This window comes from Caretta caretta, chromosome 6 (assembly GCF_965140235.1).
Source record: "Caretta caretta isolate rCarCar2 chromosome 6, rCarCar1.hap1, whole genome shotgun sequence".
NCBI classification, from domain to species: Eukaryota; Metazoa; Chordata; order Testudines; family Cheloniidae; genus Caretta; species Caretta caretta.
Window position 1 is genome coordinate 57,796,831 of NC_134211.1, and position 17,266 is coordinate 57,814,096.

At 39.7% G+C, this 17,266-nt stretch overlaps 1 protein-coding gene across 7 annotated transcripts in view; it reads right to left on the reverse strand.

Annotated features, from left to right (window-relative positions):
• Positions 1 to 17,266, reverse strand: part of PHF21A (PHD finger protein 21A) — a 256,174-nt gene that overhangs the window by 223,220 nt on the left and 15,688 nt on the right. The window lies entirely within an intron of this gene.

The following is a 17,266-nucleotide window of genomic DNA, read 5'->3' on the forward strand; positions in this document are numbered from 1 at the left end:
ACTGCAGGTGCTGAGATCAGGAGTGAGGAGGCTCCTTTGATTCTAGGGCTAGGCCTGCTACAAATACTGCTAGGAAGTGTTGTGGCTGGGAGAAAAGCCACCCTTCCCTAAACCTTTAGTTAAAGACCATCTCCCTACTGTAACTGTTGGTAGCCTGAAAGAAGCAAGAAAAGCAGACAATATCCTGCCTCTAAAACAGAGGGGGACTTAAGAAGAGCTGTGGCCTTCCATTGCAGTGGCAGAAGCTGAGGAGAGTGCAGTATCTAAATGTGCCAGTAGGGGGAGTTGGCAACCAAGTGAAATTACAAGATGAGTCTCTTAAGTTCCAAAGCCTGGGACAAAAGCTGAAAACCCAGCAGCAGAAGCATAAAATACCCACCCAGGACAAAGTATGTTTGTCACATATTCATAACCGAAAAATGACTGAAGGGATGTGCTCACTTTTCCAGAAAATTCAGCTTTGGGCACAAACTACAATACAGAAGTATTTCAGAAAATTACAAGCAAATGAAAAAGATTAATAGTGAAAACTTTTGAGGCCCTAACTTCAGCAGGCACTAACTATGAATAGATTAAAGTTTTTCTTAAACTCCAACTAACATTTTGGTGCAGAGCAATTAAAATGTACTGTAGAATTACCAGTAATCAATTATTTCTTTAAAAGGAAAACATCTAATTTTAAATCAGATGTTTTTAATTAAATACATTTTTGTTTTTAAACATAAGCCTACTTAAAATCATGTTTGAAAATACGACAACCTATGTTAAAGCCTAAAACTTATTATCTATTAAAATCATTTAAATTAAATTAAAAAAATAATATGAAGCTGTACCTGTTCATTGCCAAGTTTTAAAGTCAAACCACTGAACTGGTGGAAGTCACTGATGAAGCACCTGGAAGAAGAGGTTACTTACCTGTAACTGGAGGTTCTTTGAGATGTGCGGTCCCTACGTGTATTCCACTGAGGGGTTATACACATGCCATATGTGTATAACCTACCAGTGGAATACAATAGGGACCAACTCTCAAAGAAAAGCCAGAGAGTTTGTTGAATGCTAAGCCAGCTTGTGATACTAGTAGCCCCTTCTGCAGATGCAGAGAGAATATTTTCTTCATTCCAGTTTATTCAACTAGATCAGTTCAGTGACTAATTCATTCAAAGTTAAGAAACCAAACAGGAGTTGAAAAAGCACTAAAGCTTGTTTTCTTCTTCTTCTTCTAATCTATGGATAAAAACTAGAGGATGAAATCTACCAGTTCTAAATCTTGAAGAACATGGTGACCAGAAACAGTAAGTTCAATTCCCTAATTATAGATACTATTTCTTTTGTTTAACATAATCAGTTATTTTAAATGAAAAACATGTTTTGATAAACTTTTTTTCTTATATATCCAGCCTATTTAAGGTAATTTAGTTAATAAATAAAATGCTGTTTTTGCATATTTCTAATTGAATTCTAATTTCCATCCAAATGCAGCCTGACACAAATCACAAGTAAATAACAAATGTGTCTTTCACCATTTTCTGAAATAAAAATGGTAAAAAAATGTATTAATCTGAATAAGTGTATGTTAAGATATCTAACTCCTTAAATATATGTGTACAGACAGATTACTGTCCTAGTTAGCAAAAAGAATCAAATTTAATGTAAGGTCTGAATTTAGTTGCAAATAGATACGTTTTAATGGTTACCAGCCAATAAGACTCAACTTTTCCTTAGGAAAATAACTAAAAAGTACAAATGCAAAACAAGATTGAAATAACTGATTTTAATCAGGGTTTCCGGCTTACTGATTTAAATCATGATTAAAATCAATGATTTAAAAATCACTCCACTCTGGGAAGCATTATGAAAATTAAATTCAAAACAAGAAAATGAACTTTAAAATGATGTCCGATATAGTTACCTTTGTTTATTGTAAATGTTGTTCTTTTACAACCAAAACCATTTTTCATTACAGAAGATTTCTGTTGACCTAATACAAAATCCCAAGAGCCTAGATTTTCCCTAAGTCTCTTTATCATAGTGGTAGGTGATCCCATTAGGCACCTTATTTTACTTCTACCTTATAAATAATATTAACTGTACACCATTTCCATAGAAATAAAGCACACTGAAAACCATTTAATGGAATACTGCGTAAAGGAATAAATCTGTGTTTGAAATGTATTTTCTGCTTCAAATGAAATGGACAGTGTTACAGAAGGCATTCTTAGATTAATACATAATAAAAAAAACTATCTTTGCACTAAATAGTAAAACAGACCTGTTAAAACAAACTTTTTATGCATAAAGGGCAAAAAGTCATGTGACTGGCCAAATCTCTCCATATGAGACTCCCAGTGAAGTCAATGGCAGTTCCATGCTCTGCAGGATCAGATCCAAATGCAATAAGGAATAGATTTTCAGTGATCCATAGATGGGGATTAGCTGCACAATTTCTGTAGACATTTTCCTATGAAAATAGGCCAAAAAAATTACACCCCTAAGGGTGTATATTTTATTTAACAAACACAAACAAGTTCACAGTTCAGATCACTGGTGACTATATAAGGCAAGGGATCTTATGGAGCTGATTATTTAATGTTTTTAAAGTGCTTTCAACACAAAAAACCGTACTTTTTGTTTATATCTTCTCATTGTATTCATGAAACATTATCTGAATGAGTTAGCCATGCAAAGAGAAGTATATTAAACACCTAAATATACTAAAATTACATTCTCTATTGGGCCTCAATAAATTCAAGTTCTACCTGAACTGATTTATTTGTTTTCATTAAACCAGGCTGTCTCCCTTTAAAGTTGTCCTACAAAGCAGGGGAAGAGTGAGGGAGAAATGGGTCTGGGCCCCCTACTAGGGCTGGTTGTACAGTCAGGCGACCAGGGCAGTCGCTCTGGGTACCAATTTCCAGAGGCCACCAGACTGCTGTGCCATTCAGCGATTTTTTTGGCAAGGAAACCAAAAATATTTTCCACCCTGGCTAGCAGAACAGCTTGGACCACTCCTGCTGCAGGTCCCTTTATTGATGTATAAAGAAGGACTGAATAGTTCCTTGCTTGTGGGTTTGGTTTTGCTTTAAGTCTTGGAATAATCAGGAATGTCTCCTCTATCTTACCCTGTTTAGTTGGTTAGGCGGCAGGGGGAGGAGGGGTTGTTTAGTTGTTTTTTGATAACCCAGACACGTGCACCGGGGACTCTTTCAGACTTCAAATGAAGTGGACAGGCTGTTGAATCATTGAAAAAAGCTTTTCTTCCAACTGTCTGTCAGGCATTTGAGTTTAAAAACATACCAAAAAAAAAAAAAAAAAACCCTAAGTTTCACTTCCCCTCCTATTTAACCATGTTATTTTTGCTTAGTATCTGTGATATTATAAGAATACCAATCCTCTCTCTTTTTCCTGGAAGACACTGTAAGCAACTAGAGAAGACATGTATTTCTAATGTTAAAAAAAAAAGAAAGAAAGAAAGAAACAAGCAGAAAAGCCATCTCACACCTTCTTTATACGTCAAAGCAGCAAAAATAGCACAAACCATTTTGCAGGTCACCTTTAAAGTTAACACACTGTAACAGAAACTTGGGCCAGTTCTTTGACTGGCATCAACTGGCGTAGCTCCACTGAATCACTACAGCTACAATGATTTAAACCTGCTGAGGATCTTAGCCCTTGCATTTTATATCTTTATTTTAGCAGGTGCATTGAAAATTAAACTGTATAATGAACAGACAGCATTTGAGGATATGAACTGAGGATTCAAGTAAGCAGCTGAATCTCATGTTTGTTTTGGTTACTGTTACAAGTATTTCCAAGTTAAAAATAATACAAGAGTTTAATTTACCTTTGTTAGGATAATTTTCAAAAAGGAAAACAGGTTATTAGATAGCTAAAAGCATGGGAAATAGGATATACAGCCCTTCACCTTTAAAATGCTGGTTCTTATTTGATCCAGATGTATCTAACTGATCTACATAGGTCATTGTCCCCTACAATTCAGTAGCCTTCGTGAAATGATTTCCTACTTGAAGAATTGTTCACATGACAAAGAAAACACAAACAATAAGCAATATGTCTCCTTGCTTTTAAAATTTCAAAATAGGCCAAGATCTGAATGTGTATGAAGAATGAACTCCGTTGTCACCTCCTAGAAGTGAACCCTAAAGAAAAAAAAAAGGGGGATAGAGGCAGTTTGGTTTCATGCACTTAGCTTTTTATTTTTATAAAAACCTACACATATTTAAAAGAAAATAAGCTTTCATTGATACTGTTGGCTCTTGGGTTCTATGAAGCCAATAAAAGGAGATTAGAACCACTGTTGCTCCTCCATTGCCATCAGAGTTGCCACATTTTCTATACTCGAATTAATGCAACATCTGTTCTGAATACCATCTCCTAACATTTACTAAGGAATATTTTCATTCCACATTTGTATCTGGCTTGCTTTTTAGTTGAACATTTATTTTATTTCACTGGCCATTATTTCTTTATACTATGTTGTCAATTTGGCATTCCTAATCTCCCCTGAGCACAAAGGCCCACTCAAAACAAGATCACCTTTTTCGAACAACAATTAAAATATGCTGTGCATATAGATTATACACAGGAAATAAAACACCACAACAAAGGTGTTCATGGATTTTTAGTTTTATGGACTGATTAATTATTATAGAATGCCTAGACGCATCAACGTTTTTTATAAGAACAGTCTGGATTTTTATTTTTTTAAATGTACATAAAAGTCAAAAGAATAAAATGAGGTAAAACAATAGTTTCAAACTTTGAGCAAAAATAGGGTGATTAAATTTAACTCCCCCTCTCCCAAAAATAATTTAAAAAGCATGGGTAAGAGTGGGTTTTATTATATTCTCAGAACTGCTGCAGTGAAGACAAATTCAACCACTTGCATTTAGCATGCATGCTGCACACGCTCCATGTACGTCACAGAGAACATACTTGCTGAGCTATCTGCATTCCTAAGGCCTCCAACATAACTGCCACTAGGCCTCAGTGAGTCAAGTAGGCTCTCTCTGCATTTGACCCTGTTCCAGATAATCTGTATGCCATCCCTGCTAATGATTTTCCTTTAAATTCAGGGCTACCAGGACGTCTGCTTTTTTTTTAAGCCCTTCAGTCTCTTCATTTAAAAAGAAAAACTCAATTTATTGCACAACATTTTGGCCCTATTTTTTCCTTTGATCGGTTTTCCTTCTCTCTTATAACAGCTTTCCTCCAGCTAGTATACCACCAATGGCTGCCTCTTTTGCTTGTTAAATACAATCAGATTTACTCTGCCAGACTGTGTTATTGCTTTCATGGCAGCCCTGAGAGGTTAAGGGGGCACCGCTGTTACAGCTCCTTCCTGTTGTACCCTGTGAGCAAGTGATTATCCCCCACTTGCTTTAAGATACATTCTAAAAGTATGGTGCATGGTCAAAAATCATCCCCCTTCCTGAGGTTTGATTTTATTAAACTATCAATAAGACAAAGCCCTAAAATGAGCTGCTCCCAGGGTTCCTCTCTTCCTCAGACCTAGGATCTCTCTTTCATAGTAGCCCAGTTCTGAAGCATGCCTCCTCCCTTTTTATTCTCTCCAGCTAGAAGGCTATCCCACATGGCTTAATATTGTTGGTCTGACTGCAACATCTGCTAACTTCAGCTCTTGTCTTCAGGACAAACAAAAGACCCATTGTAGTCCAGTAGGCATTTTGTCCACACAGTCACAGGTCTTATTCCTGTGTTCACCCAGGAATGAAGCAATGAGGTTGAGTGCCAATACACATTTTCTAATAGCTCTGCTCTGAATGGAATGCTGGGTACAGTGCAAGCTATAGCAGTGAGTCTCAAGAGATTGCCCAGGGACTTTGTGTCAGCATACAGAATGGAAGGCTAAGGACTAGGAGAAGCCTTAGAATTTCATGGAGGATAGGTCCATCAATGGATATTAGCCAAGATGGTCAAGGATGCAAGCCCATGCTCTGGGTGTGCCTAAGCCTCTGACTGCCAGATGCTGGTACCAGATGACAGGGAATCAATCACTTGATGATTGCTCTGTTCATTCCCTTTGAAGCATCTGGCATTGGCCACTGTCAGAAGACACGATACTGGACTCGATGGATCATCAGTCTGACCCAGTATGACCATTCTTATGTTCAAGTCTCCAGGCCAAAGGAGATTAGATACATTCTGGAGATCAAAGAAGCAGCTGTCTTCACACACACACTTTTCCTTCCTTCCTTCCAGGTTTATATTTTTTAAATGTGAATAAAAATCCAATGAATAAAATCTAGACAAACTTTGAGCTAAGTAGGGGAATGAAACTGAGCCACCACCACCCCCCAAAACAGTGTAAGCGAGAATGAGTTTTATTACCTCCTCAGAACTGCTACACAGAAGATATCAAATACAATCACTTGTTTTTTGTATGTATACAATGGTAACGACCTTCCCTTAGTGATTCTGCTAAGGAAGGGTGGCCTTAATGATTTCCCAGAGAATGCACTGAATCAGCACACAACTTGATCTCCCCAGCCACCACCACCCACTTTTACTGCTAATATTAAACATTTGAACTGTGATAGCATCTACAGGCTCCAATCAGAATAGAAGCCTCATCATGCTGGATACTGTAGAAAGCAGGTTAAAAGACAGAAGCCACAAAGAGCTCACAATCTAAGACAAATGACATTTGAAGCATGGAAAAAAATGGAACAGTCAATTATATAAAATCTTGTATATACATTGTGAAGTCCTGCCATCTACTACTATGGAGAGCTGGTTTTCTCCTTTGAATTCCTACCACATCTTCCTCATTAAATATGGTCCTTTTCTTGAATATAAACTTGCTAACAACTTGAGCAGCTTCTTCCCTCTTAATTTTCTGAAAACAGGTGTTTTCTAGAGATCAGAATTCCAAGGCCTATCCCAATCCCTGGCCTTTCAAGATCTGCTTGCCCTAGCTAAGAGAGAAATGAAGGAGAAGGAGGAAGAGACCACTCCCCTACCCCACAGCACCCCTTCCTGGCTCAAGAGATGTATGCACTAGCAAGAGTGAATCAAGTCTGAAATCTACAGATGTGATTGCCTTAGTTATATATAGCTTTACTGACTTATCAGTAAAACTTAATGGCACTAAAACTGACTTCTGAGGATAGCCATCCTTATCACCATTTTAAAAAGGGGCAATATCATGGTTAGCGGCCCCCAAAATTAACCTATCATTAAGATGTGCAATTTTCAGTATCACATGAGATTTGAGAAAAAAAATCAGAAAGGGATTAAACAATTCAAATCTCAGCTGGGCTACTCAAACAGAACGGCGGGTGTTGGTTTTATGGTGGGTAGCACTAGCATATATGCATATTATGCCAATCCTTCACCCACCTACAAGTTTCAGTCTTGTGGACAAGCAGGGTGTTGAAACTTATCCATTCCTAAAAGGGAGGGAACATAGACAAAAGGATCTAGGAGTCAAGAGTCCTGGATATCACCAGTTTGTGATTAACTCACTGTATAAACTTGGACGAAAAATCACTTAAGTGCCTCATTTTCTCCAACTATAAAATGGAGATAATGGTGCTTCCTTAAATTTACAGGGGTTCTGCATAGATGAATCCTATTCAAACATCTTAAAGAACTTTGCAAATGTGAATAAAAGTATTTCATTAACCCCTGAAATAGTCTGTCCAGGTCAGGACAGAAAGCTCCAAGAGGATTTAAAACAAAAAAACAACCAACTTTGGCTTATCAGACACTAAAGATAAAATAAAAAGTAACTTCAGACTGCCACTCAATAGTGTCTGACATATCAGTCCTACCCTTGCAAAGTCAGAATGAAAGTTCTAATACAAACCCTTTGTATGAGAGCAACTTTTATAAATTGAAAACTTCTGACAGTTAACTGGTTCCTACTGCAGTTACACAGCTTACTAGAAACTGTTCAAAATTCCACAAAAGATGAATATTAAATGTACAGGAAGCATATATTCACAACTTGCCAAACATTAAAAATATGCATTCACACAAACTTAAGTACATATACTGATCAAACAACTAGTTTGAACTATAATTTTGTGTTAAAATATATATTAACAGATTATTAAATGAACAGAAGTCAGGAAATTCTAAATAACCTGAACCACTGACATGTAAAAATCTATACTACATGGTGTGAAATTTTACACCAAAATATATATGCATAAAATGACCAGCTTATGATTGCTATGAAAATGATAACTTTGAATTTTCTGGACTGTACACTCTACTTGCTTTTTTTAGGGAGCAAGGAAATGTCACAAGATGAAAGATGATAAAAGTTTCAAATACCCTGCGTACTGTGCAGTCTAAGAGTGCTTAAATGACATGATGCCCTAACAGGTCCTGTCATCTTGAGGGTAGCAGTCCACAAAGAGCCAAGCTAAGTCAGTGCCAGGAGGTGTAAAGTACACCCACCTGCACCAGATAAACCTGTTATATCCTGAGTGATTCATCCTTTCAGGAACTGCAGCCCAGAAGTAATTTTTTTCCCTAAAAATTATAAGCACCCAAAAAACAAGGCATTTATAATGAAAGTAACCTCTCCTTATGGTTGAGGTAGCACTTATCAGTAAACTTGTTCTTCAGGAGTGTCATCTCTGCATATTATAGGATTGGTGTCTCCTGGCCTTGACCTGGCTGCTCACCCCTCCCCAACCACCCTTTAGTTGCTTCCCTAAATCTGAGAGTCTTGATTGGAGTCTCCAAAGTGGAGAAGGTGAGCAGGGAATATTAATATGCAGAAGCCTCACTGAAGAACAGTTAATGGTAAATAACCTCTCTCCTCTGCATGTTCCCATCTGTGGGAGAGGAGTGAGCAGTACAACCCCCTCAGAAGGCGGGCTGAGGCATTCTATGTAAACAGTACGCAAAACCACCAGACAAGCAACAGCTCTTTACCTGTCATCCAGAGAACATTAGAAGTGATCACAAATTCGCTCTCCAGATGACCTCAATGGGGGGAAGAAATGTTGCTTCAAACACAGAGCTTCAAGCACACATCTATACAAATCTATGAAAAATACAATAAGGCAGCATGCAATGGCTGCTAACTTCAGATTAGTTGAATACCTTCTGATATCTTCAAGTAAATTAACATCTTCCAAGACATAACCAGGGTGTAAAAAAGACTTGGGGAAACAGAGACTGGATAATGGTCTGTACAGAATGGAAAAGGAAACTGGAGGTGGGGATGAGATCATTGACCAAATCACATTTGCCATATGAACTACAGTTTATAGAGGACTGGTCACTTGGCCTGTATCACACTATGTCTGTGGTTTGTAGCAATGGCTATGAGGAATGCCATCTTCCTAGGTGTAGGTATAAAGCAGCAGATCTCAACAAGAGGTCCAAGGGGCCCTGGGGGGCCACAAGCAGGTTTCAGGGTGTCTCCCAAAATAAACCAGAGAGCAGGGCCGGCGGTAGATTCACTGGTGCCCAGGGCAGAAAGCCTAAGCCTGAGCCCCACCACCCAGGGCTGAAGCGAGCAACTTAGCTTCACGAGGTCCGCTGCTGTGTGGGGCCCCAGGCAATTGCCATGCTTAGTACTAATGCCAGCCCTTATTTTTAATCTACTGGATATGCAGAAAAACAGTTGTGGCAAAGGCAGGCCTTGGAATTTTTATAGCATGTTGGGGGGGAGGGGAGGGTGACTCAGAAAGAAAAAGGTTGAGAACCCCTTGTATAAAGCAATGGTTCTAAAACTACGGGGGCGGGCCTCCCAAGGGAGGCACAGGAATATATCAAGGGAGGCACAAGCTGTACTTTAAATAAAAAAAAAAGAGTTCTGGGCTGTCAGCCCCCAGCGGCTGGGGCTCCTGAAGAAGGGCCGTGCACATCCAGGAAGCAGGGATAAACGGGACAGCTGGAGCCTCGCCACCCCAGTGCTGACAACTGGAGCTCCATGGTCCAGACTCAGGCTCTCCTCCCCGCCCCGCCCATCCCTTACCATGAGGCAGCTCAGACTCAGGCTCTCCTCTCCCCTCCCCCCAATCCCTCAGCTGGAGGTGGCAAGGCTCCAGCTGTCAGCCCAAGGGTGGCAATGAGGCGCAAAGTCCGCTCTAAAAAGTGAGCTTGACAAGTATAACTTTCACATTGCCTCCCTTCTGCGCTGCTGCTGGCGAGACGCTGCCTTCAGAGGTGGGCACCAGGCCAGCAGTTGCTGCCCTCTGCTTTGCCTTCAGAGCTGGGTGGTGGTACATGTACTTGGGGAGGGGGGCATAAATGACAACAGACACAAAAAGGGGGGGGGAGGGGATGGGACTCGATCAAATAAATTTGAGAACCCTGGTATTAAAGGACACTGACAAACAGCAGACCAAAAGTCCCAAGGGTGTTGTGACACAAGACTCCCACCCCAAAGCAAAAGAGAAACGTGCACTGGAATGAACATCCCCTGAGAAGCTGAATGCATACACCCACCTTGTGGTGTCCGCAGCACAGCCAAGTGTATCGCTAAGAAGAAATACTGTTTCCTTTGAAGCAGCCATCAAGGCAAAGCAATTAACCTCAAGCATCCCTCTGGGATGCAACCTTTCCATAAACTAGGTTATTTTAAGGTGAGTAAAGACTTTTGTTCTGAGCATGTGAAGCTGAAATTACAATCCACAACGCCTAGTAGGATCTCAAAACAGTTCTTAATGTTCAAAGTATAATAGACTGCAACATTAAAAGAGGTTTGTTTGGTCAAAAATTCCTCCTTTTCAATAAGATCCATTAGACTTCCAAAAAACATAGCCTGAATAAAGGTATCACCCAGTTGCACTGTTACGGAATCTATTTGTGGACCAGTTTAGATATAGCCATGAATTGCCCTGAGGTTCAAGACAGATGAGGTCAGGATAGCAGGGTGGTTTTTTTTTTTTAGTGGGTTGGGGGGGGTTAAAGTTTGCTGCTTAAAAGGAAGAATCTCGTGGATGTTTGTGGATAGTTGGACTAATAGTAGGCTGGAGTTTGTCACTTTAAATAACATGTATGTCACCTTATAGGAACCATTTCTTGTGCTGTGGGGGCCGATGAATAGCACTACAGGGCACTAATTTCTTGGTGTTGTCGATGTCAGTCTTGGTTAAGAATTTCAAAATTACAAATTAAGTGCTTTCCCATTGGGCACTGTTGTTACCTGAGTAATCAGGCTCAATTAAAAAAAAAAAAAAAACACTTCCAAGGCACTTGCACATGAAACAGATAGTCTGCTACACCCAAATGGAGGGTACAAATCCAAGGTCTTCCTGGTACTGCAGCAGAACTGTTTCCCGAACTGAAGCATTGGAGATGTGGCATCAGAAGGCTCAATCAGATCTGAACCGAGACCTTCAGTGGCAAGGCAGAGTGGTCCAAGGAGTGGCTGCCAAAACGAATTTTTATTTTAAAAGGTGTTGTTCCCTGAAAGCTAAGGGGACATTACTGTGCAGTCAATTGCACATAAAAAGGAGAAACATGCTGGTTCGCTGAATCTATGTCAGTGAATGATAAAGGACCAGAATCTGGGAAAGCTCTTTACAGCTCATCTTCAGAAAGAAAATACTAACACTGGTGTTTGGAATCTAGGTGCCTCCAGGCAATAATGGCATTTGATAGTTAAAAAGTCAGAGCATCAGCACCAGAAGAGAAGTCTGTCATTTTTAGAGCCAATATATAGTGCAACGAGTGAGACCCAGTAGATACTGAAGCCACTTCAATCTGGGTCTTGGGACAGTTTCCAAGATTTCAGTGCCAAGTTGTCTCAGAGCTCAGAAAACCTAGTTAGGAAACCTAGTTGAAGGGTTTCAGAGCCAACATAGGCCATTCCAGGTCCTGCTCAGGACCCCAGACTGAAAACATGAACAGTTCTACTGATTTCATCTGGAGGGACTCCAACAAAAGGAATGCCTAGAGGTCCATTCAACTATCTCTGTATGGCCTAGAAGTAAACCATTAGTAGACACAACTGCTGAGTAGTGTATATGTGAAACTAAATGTCTGATGCTGAAAAGACTCCAGGATAGGAGACCCAGATTTAAGAATGCTGACTCAGTAGAACCCCAGAGAATCAGGGGACTATGGTGCCATCTATAAAAACCAATAGTCAATGATGCCAGGTTCTCGGCACCGGACTCATTGACTCCAGTCAATCTAGAAAGGTCTGGGGATCTATAAGACACTTATGCTAGATGTAGAACCTCCATGCGTGAAATTCTCCTGAACCTATAGCACTGGATCCTCAGCACTGGACTAAGCATAGAGTTGATGGAGAAAAATCAAGGGTGCGGGTCTTTCAGCACCTTGACATTCACACACCTTTAGTAAGCAGCACTCCAGGGACAGTCCCTGGCGTTGGCGCTGGACCCAGTTGACCTGGATAAACCCAAGGACCTGAGTATTTCTGTTAATGGGCACCAAACCACACTGAAAAATCGTTTATCCAAGATAACAATGCTGGATATTTGGCTCTGAACTACATTGAACAAGATGGATCCAAAGATCCTACTGTCATGTGAGTTGGGTAAAGAATCACCTCAGCTAGTGGTTTTCCAAATTCACTGGTAGAACCAGGGATCTGAGTGACACTTATACCGTCCACTGATCCACCAGAGTCTATTGTGACAGATGCAGACGACCCAGAATGATGCGTGGACATTACATGGGCAAGAACCACTTGATGAAGTGGTTAGAGAGTCCATGGTATTATACCCTAGGCACTGGATTCTGACAACCTGGGGATCTTAGTGCCACTTCTAGTGGACAAACCATTTCTGGCTCACCAGTCGACACCATGAGGACCTGGACACCAAATAAAGTCATCCTGGAGGGATCCTGGGACCGCAGTAACATGTGAACTATACCAGAACTTCATCACTGGTCTCAGTCAACTGGTTAAGACCAGGGACCTAGTCAATGCTTAAGCACAGCACAGAGACACTTGGACTAGCAGATCTTCATAGATGATGCTGGACTTACACATTGCCAGACTTAGTCCACTGGACCTGAGGAGCTTCCCTCATCAATAGGAGGATATGAGGCAGCCCTCCTGCTCCATGCAGGTCCAGAAATGCTTGTACCCAACAGATCCCATTTTTTCTTTGTTCTTTTAAATTAAACTAAAACTAAACAGCCCTGAAAGGGCAGAAGAAAAGGAAAGATCAACAAAGTAAGCATCAAGAATACTGCATGCAATATGAGCTTCCTCCACCTCTGGCTGTTAAGAAGGAACTGAAGGGCAGTTGGGGCCCCTTTTACACTCTCTGAATCCTCCACAAAGGGAGGAGGAGAGAAGACACCCAATGGACACTTATCAAGAATATTCCACAGCTCAACCCCAGGAACCATCAATCCTATAAGTGGAATTATACAGATGTCACGAGAAGAAGAAACACAGTACTACTACAGTGATTACTGTAATACAGACTGAATTTATACTATTTGTGTAACTTCCCAGCTCTTGAAAAGGACATTCAGGAAAAGTGCTAACGTTAAGCTGTGTAGATGTAAGCAACACATACAATACCATAACTGCAACACAACTCATGCGTCAGCCGTTTACAATACATTAAGAACATATACCACAAATGGCCAAACCACAGCTCATGAGCCACACTCAGCTCTTTTACAGTTAAAGTGCAGCTCACAGAGCCCCCCCCCATCCTCCTCCCCCCATTCTCCACCTACCAGACTGGTGGGGGGGAGGCTCAGGGCTCCTGCCCTGCAATGGGGTTGTGGGGCTAGGGGCTTCTGCCCGGAGGTGGAGCGGTGTCTCGGGACTTCAACTCCACAGGATGCGTCTGCTGGGGCTTCAGCAGGAGGGGGGCTGAAGCCCGGAGCCCGAGCAGGAGCCTCCCACAGGACCGAAGCCCTGAGGGCCCCCCCACCAAGGCTGAAGCCCCAAGACCTACCCTCCCTGCAGGGCTGAAGCCCCAAGCCCTGGCAGGTGCACCCCAGCTCTTGAACTTCTGAAGAATGTCATATGCAGCTCGGAGGGTCAGTAAGTTTGCCCACCCCGACATATATTCATATCTGTATGACACAATGCATCACTAAAGCATTGCAGTTGGTATTCTCCCAGTCTGTGAAGAAACTGAAAGTGTAACAATTTCAACAGAACTACAGTAGAATCTCAGAGTATTGAACACCAGAGTTACAAACTGACCAATCTACCATACACATCATTTGGAACTGGAAGTACGCAATCAGGCAGCGGCAAAGACCCAAAAAAGGCAAATAAAGTACAGAACTGTGTTAAATGTAAACTACTAAATAAAGGGAACATTTAAAACAAAAAAAGATTTGACAGGAAAGGAAACTGTTTCTGTGCTTGTTTAATTGAAATTACGATGGTTAAAAGCAGCATTTTTCTTCTGCACAGTAAAGTTTCAAACCTGTATTAAATCAAGTTCAGTTGTAAACTTTTGAAAGAACAACCATAGCTTTTTATTCAGTTACGAACAACTTCCATTCCCTAGGTGTTCACAACTCGGAGATTCTACTGTATTACAACTCCAGGAACAATGGAAACTACCACACAGGATTTAACTAGTTGGTCCATCTGATCCAATATCCCCTGTCTGACAGTGGTCAACATAAAATTCTTCAAAAAGCATAAACGTTCCCCCACACAAAAAAATTATTCACAAACATGCCCATAGTTATAATGTCTTCCAACCCAAGGCACTGGTTGCCTTATGTCATGAAGCATATGGGTTTACATCCCTTAAAATGTTTATCCTGTATAACTGAGAATATTCTTGCTATTCAGGTTATCTAAGCCTCGCCTGAATCTTATTAAGTTCCTTGCCTCAATAATATTGTGGCAGGGAGTTTCACAGATTAATTACTGATTGTATAAAATTATTTTCTTTTACTAACTTTAAATTTGTTACCTTTCAATTTCAGCGGGTGTGCCTTTGTTCTTGTACCACGAAGGAGGATAACATAAGTATACCTGATTTTGTACCACTCATTGTTTTATAAAATTGTATCATGCCCACCATAAGAGAAAATTTTCTCAAAAATTTATATGACAAGTAGAGCTGTCAAATGATTAAAAAAATATGTATTGCGATTAATCACACTGTTAATAAGAGAATGCCATTCATTTAAATAATTTTGGATGTTTTCTACATTTTCAAATATATTGATTTCAATTATAAACACAGAATACAAAGTGTACAGTGCTCACTTTGTATTTATTTTATTATAAATATTTGCACTGTATAAAATAAAAGAAATCATATTTTTCAATGTACCTACTACATGTAATGTAGTGCAATCACTTTATCATGAAAATTGAACTTACAAATGTAGAATTATGTACAATAAAAACATGCATTCAAAAATAAAACTATAAAACTTTAGAGCCTACAAGTCCTTGTTCAGCCAATCGCTCAGACAAAACAAGTTCGTTTAAGTTTTCAGAAGATAATGCTACCTCCTTCTTGTTTACAACGTCACCTGAAAGCGAGAACAGGCGTTCGCATGGCATTATTGTAGCCGGTGTCACAAGATATTTACATGCCTGATGCGCTAAAGATTCATGTGTCCTTTCATGCTTCAAGCACCCTTCCTGAGGACATGCTGATGATGGGTTCTGCTCGCTAATGACCGAAAACAGTGCAGACTGACACATGTTCATTTTCATCATCTGAGTCAGATGCCACCAGCAGAAGGCTGATTCTTTTTTTTAATAGTTTGGGTTCTGCAGATTCTGCATCAGAGTGTTGCTCTTTTAATTTAAGACTTCTAAAAAGCATGCTCCACACCTGATCCCTCTCAGATTTTGGGAGACACTTCAGATTCTTAAATTTTGGGTCAAGTGTTGTAGCTTATCTTTAGAAATTTCACATTGGTATCTTCTTTGCATTTTGTCAAATTTGCAGTGAAAGTGTTCTTAAAATGAACATGTGCTGGGTCATCATCTGAGACTGCTATAACATGAAATATATGGCAGAATACAGGTAAAACGGAACGGGAGACATAGAATTCTCCCCCAAGGAGTTCAGTCACTAATTTAATTAACCCATTTTTTTTTTTAAATGAGTGTCATCAGCATGGAAACATATCCTCTGGAACAATGGCTGAAACATGAAGAGGTATATGAATGTTTAGCGCAGGGGGCATATAAATATATTGCAATGCCAGCTACAAAAAGCCATGCAACTGCCTGTTCTCACTTTCAGGTGACACTGTAAACAACAAGTGGGCAGCATTATCTCCATAAATGTAAACAAACTTGTTTCTCTTAGTGGTTGACTGAACAAGAAGTAGGACTGAGTGGACTTGTAGGCACTAAAGTTTTATATTGGTTTTTTTTTAGTGCAATTATGTAACAAAAAACCCTACATTTTTAAGTTGCACTTTTATGATAAAGACATTGCACTACAGTACTTGTATGAGGTGAATTGAAAAATACTATTTCTTTTATCATTTTTACAGTGCAAGTATTTGTAATCAAAAATAATGTAAAAAGTAAGCACTGTACACTTTGTATTCTGCACTGTAACTGAAACAGAGATTTGAAAATGAAGAAAAACATCCACAAATATTCAATAAATTTCAGTTGGTATTCTATTGTTTAACAATGCAATTAATTGCGATTATTTTTTTGAGCTTATCCCGTGAGTTAACTGCGATTAATCGACAGCCCTAATGCCAAATAATTGTCAGAAAGTGGCAAAACCACAAACTGACACCCTATATTATAGGTATACTATGTATGTGTCTACATCATCCAATACGGGCACATATACAATATGGCAGTTGCCTTTCTCAGATGGACATACTAAACACTATGTAACACATTTTGATATATTATATTCTGTACACTAAAACTCAGTTTAAAAGGAATTAAACAGCACCCGGCCCTACTCCCTAGCACGAACCCTAAAAAAGGCATAAAATTATGAGACAACTCTTCACCATACTCTAATGCTCATGCAAACTATTTCCACTTAACAGACTCACATCCCAGGGAACTTTCTTCTTCCTCCAACTGATAAATAAACACTACATACAAACTAATTTCCTCTCACAGTATAATACAAAACCTTATTTACAATCTTATGCTAGCCCTATAATCATGTAACACATTGCACATTTTAATCTGTACACACCAACTATTTGCTGATAATATCAAGGTCATAATGAAAGTGTTGTATTATTCTGTGATAGAAGTCAATATATTGTGTATACTGTTTCCCTATCAATCTAATGTCTTTGGGGCAGGGGCCATCTTTTTGTTCTGTGTTTGAACGACACTGAG